This window comes from Bufo bufo, chromosome 11 (genome assembly GCF_905171765.1).
Source record: "Bufo bufo chromosome 11, aBufBuf1.1, whole genome shotgun sequence".
In the NCBI taxonomy this organism is placed as follows: domain Eukaryota; kingdom Metazoa; phylum Chordata; class Amphibia; order Anura; family Bufonidae; genus Bufo; species Bufo bufo.
In genome coordinates, this window is record NC_053399.1 from 89,308,066 (window position 1) to 89,313,162 (window position 5,097).

Genomic DNA, 5,097 nt, shown 5'->3' on the forward strand with positions numbered 1-5,097 from the left:
ACTGTGTATGGGGGGCACTTAAAGTGACATTATACTGTGTATGGGGGGGGCACTTAAAGTGACATTATACTGTGTATGCGGGGGCACTTAAAGTGACATTATACTGTGATTGGGGCGGCACTTAAAGTGACATTATACTGTGGGGGGGGCACTTAAAGTGACATTATACTGTGTATGGGGGGCACTTAAAGTGACATTATACTGTGTATGGGGGGCACTTAAAGTGACATTATACTGTGTATGGGGGGGGCACTTAAAGTGACATTATACTGTGGGGGGGGCACTTAAAGTGACATTATACTGTGTATGGGGGGCACTTAAAGTGACATTATACTGTGTATGGGGGGGGGCACTTAAAGTGACATTATACTGTGTGTGTGGGGGGGGGAACACTTAAATTGACATCATACTGAGTGGGGGCACTTAAATTGACATCATGCTGTGTGGGGGGCACTTAAAGTGACATGATTCTGTGTGGGGGGCACTTAGAGGGCATCACTCTATATGGGAAGCACTTCATAGGGACTCATTCTGTGTGGGGGCACATACTGTGTGAGGACATCAAGGGATCACCTGCTGTGAGGGGGCACTTAAGGAACATCCTATTGTGAGTGGGGGCCCTAAGAGGCATCATTACGGTCTATTATAAGGTGGCTTTAAGGGGGCACCATTACTGTACAGGATTAGAGTGGCGGTGCACTACACCCCAGTGGAGTTGCCCCTCCTTACAGCTTTTTCGGCTCGGACCTCACCCGATGCCTGACCCAGGTACATGGGCCTTTACAAAAGGGTAAATGTCCATTAAGAAGAAGCGAGGCGGACTGCACACCCGGGAGGTATGCCTCAGCTTCTCAGCTCATAACTGTGTGGTAAGCTTCTGACATCCGTTCACATGGTGCAGTACTGCGTGGTGTTGTGCCCGTCTTTTCTTCTTTTTTCTTCTATTGTTGAACGGGTGTTAAAAAAACAGGGTCTTTTGACTTTTTTCCCACCAAAAACTGGGGTGAAAATATTAGGAAATAACCCTCAATGTATCCAGTGTGAAAACAACTGTGGACTCAAAGCTGGGAGATTTTTACCTGCGCTGATACACTGTAGCAAAGTCTCAGGTTGACGCATGCAGCTTGCAGAGGTTTGTCTCCACAGGATCCAAAGGTAGAAGAAGATCACTATGACATCTAATGTGGGTTTTCAGCCTCTGGATGTAAACAAGTTTCCGTTCACTGACAGCAAGCACAGGCTTTGAAAGACAAGACCTATATGAAATTGGAAATCCCTTTAAACTCAGGAGTGTTCCCAGGAACACCATGCAGTCTTCCATTGGTTGCCGTTCAGGGGCTGCAGCAGCCTGTATTCTGCAAATAGACCTGTGCCATGGTGTATATCCAGTAAGTCAGAGGCAGGAGGGGTTAACAGGCAGGTAGGTCGGCACTGTTGGGGTCACGCTCCTGTCAGTTACTATCAGGGAGCTGCTGAACCAGTCTGTCCATGTTCTTGTCCTCGGAGGCATGGCTGCTGGAATGCGGTGGCCCCATGCCCTGATCCCGGCTCTGAATATGCTGCATTGTAGCAAGGAATGTGTGTGACGGGTGCAGCCTGGGGCGCCGTCATCAGCAGTGCGGTACGTTACACCGCCGCCAGACACGAGTTTTCTATGGTCAAGTGTGAACGGTCAAAAATATGTGCACAGATTACCCGATGACTGACTACATCTGTACTGAGCTGACCCTCCTGTACCCCCTGCTGATTTTTTACTAGGGGCAAGACCCCGGGGATCTGCTCATCACCTAACCAAGGGCGAGACCCCCAGAGATCTGCTCATCACCTAAACAAGGGCGAGACCCCCAGAGATCTGCTCATCACCTAAACAAGGGCATGACCCCCGGAGATCAACTCATCGCCTAACCAACGGCGAGACCCCCGAATATCAGCTCAAATAACCAACGGCGAGACCCCCGGATATCAGCTCAAATAACCAACGGCGATACCACCAGATATCAGCTCAACTAACCAACAACAAGACCCCCGGATATCAGCTCAAATAACCAACGGTGAGACCCACGGATATCAGCTCAACTAACCAACGGCAAGACCCCCGGATATCAGCTCAACTAACCAACGGCAAGACCCCCGGATATCAGCTCAACTAACCAACGGCAAGACCCCCGGATATCAGCTCAACTAACCAACGGCAAGACCCCCGGATATCAGCTCAACTAACCAACGGCAAGACCCCCGGATATCAGCTCAACTAACCAACGGCAAGACCCCCGAATATCAGCTTAACTAACCAATAGCGAGACCCCCAGATATCAGCTCAACTAACCAAGGGCGAGACCCCAGGATATCAGCTCAAAAAACCAACGGCAAGACCCCCGGATATCAGCTCAACTAACTAACGGCAAGACCCCCGGATATCAGCTCAACTAACCAACGCAAGACCCCCGGATATCAGCTCAACTAACCAACGGCAAGACCCCCGGATATCAGCTCAACTAACCAATAGCGAGACCCCCAGATATCAGCTCAACTAACCAACGGAGAGACCCCCGGATATCAGCTCAACTAACCAACGGCAAGACCCCCGGATATCAGCTCAACAAACGAACTACAAGAACCCCGGATATCAGCTCAACTAACCAACGGAGAGACCCCCGGATATCAGCTCAACTAACCAACGGCAAGACCCCCGGATATCAGCTCAACGAACCAACGACAAGACCCCCGGATATCAGCTCAACTAACCAACGGCAAGACCCCCGGATATCAGCTCAACTAACGAACGGAGAGACCCCCGGATATCAGCTCAACTAACCAACGGCAAGACCCCCAGATATCAGCTCAACGAACCAACGACAAGACCCCCGGATATCAGCTCAACTAATCAATGGCAAGACCCCCGGATATCAGCTCAACTAATCAATGGCAAGACCCCCGGATATCAGCTCAACCAACCAACGACAAGACTCCCGGATATCAGCTTAACTAACCAACGGCAAGACCCCCGGATATCAGCTCAACTAACCAATGGCGCGACCCCCAGATATCAGCTCAACTAACCAACGGCAAGACCCCCGGATATCAGCTCAACTAACCAACGGCAAGACCCCCGGATATCAGCTCAAATAACCAACGGCGAGACCCCAGGATATCAGCTAAAATAACCAACGGCAAGACCCCCGGATATCAGCTCAACTAACCAACGGCAAGACCCCCGGATATCAGCTCAAATAACCAACGGCGAGACCCCAGGATATCAGCTCAAATAACCAACGGCGAGACCCCCGGATACCAGCTCAACTAACCAACGGCAAGACCCCCGGATATCAGCTCAACTAACCAACGGAAAGACCCCCGGATATCAGCTCAACTAACCAACGGCAAGACCCCCGGATATCAGCTCAACTAACCAACGGCGAGACCCCAGGATATCAGCTCAACTAACCAACGGCAAGACCCCCGGATATCAGCTCAACTAACCAACGGCAAGACCCCCGGATATCAGCTCAACAAACGAACTACAAGAACCCCGGATATCAGCTCAACTAACCAACGGAGAGACCCCCGGATATCAGCTCAACTAACCAACGGCAAGACCCCCGGATATCAGCTCAACGAACCAACGACAAGACCCCCGGATATCAGCTCAACTAACCAACGGCAAGACCCCCGGATATCAGCTCAACTAACGAACGGAGAGACCCCCGGATATCAGCTCAACTAACCAACGGCAAGACCCCCGGATATCAGCTCAACGAACCAACGACAAGACCCCCGGATATCAGCTCAACTAACCAGCGGCAAGACCCCCGGATATCAGCTCAACTAATCAATGGCAAGACCCCCGGATATCAGCTCAACCAACCAAAGACAAGACTCCCGGATATCAGCTTAACTAACCAACGGCAAGACCCCCGGATATCAGCTCAACTAACCAATGGCGCGACCCCCAGATATCAGCTCAACTAACCAACGGCAAGACCCCCGGATATCAGCTCAACTAACCAACGGCAAGACCCCCGGATATCAGCTCAAATAACCAACGGCGAGACCCCAGGATATCAGCTAAAATAACCAACGGCAAGACCCCCGGATATCAGCTCAACTAACCAACGGCAAGACCCCCGGATATCAGCTCAAATAACCAACGGCGAGACCCCAGGATATCAGCTCAAATAACCAACGGCGAGACCCCCGGATACCAGCTCAACTAACCAACGGCAAGACCCCCGGATATCAGCTCAACTAACCAACGGAAAGACCCCCGGATATCAGCTCAACTAACCAACGGCAAGACCCCCGGATATCAGCTCAACTAACCAACGGCGAGACCCCAGGATATCAGCTCAACTAACCAACGGCAAGACCCCCGGATATCAGCTCAACTAACCAACGGCAAGACCCCCAGATAACAGCTCAACTAACCAACGGCAAGACCCCCGGATATCAGCTCAACTAACCAACGGCAAGACCCCCGGAAATCAGCTCAACTAACCAACGGCGAGACCCCTGGAAATCTGCTCATCACCTAACCAAGGGCGAGACCCCCAGAGAACATCTCCTATCTGTCTATCTATTCATCGGCCCGGTCAGTGGTTCCCAGAAGTTGGTCCCTGACTGAAGTTCACACTTCAGTAATTTGGTCAGTTCTTTCCATCAGTTCGGGTCCATTCACACGGCCCTGTTTTGTGGCCCTATGATAGAAGTGCGTATTCTTGTCTGCGATTGCGGAGAAGAACAGGACAAGCTCTATCTCTTTTGCGAGGCTGTAGAACAGAAGTACGGATGTGGAGAGCACGCGGCGTGCTGTCTGCATCTTTTGCGGCCCCATTGCAATGAATGGGTCCGCACCCGTTCCGCAAAAATGCTGAGCGGACGTGGACCCAGAACAAAGGACGTGTGAATGGACCCTTATTGGAAGCCAAAATCAGGCGCGGGTCAGAAACAGAACAGGGGCCGATCTTTCCATTACACCTGATCTCTGTGGAGGCTTCACTACTGGTTTTGTCTCCCAATAACCGAGGAGTGAACTGGGCCTAAGCTGCTCGTGTGGTGCTGCATGTTGTGAGGTGAGAGGAGGGATTTCCCAGGAGCAGG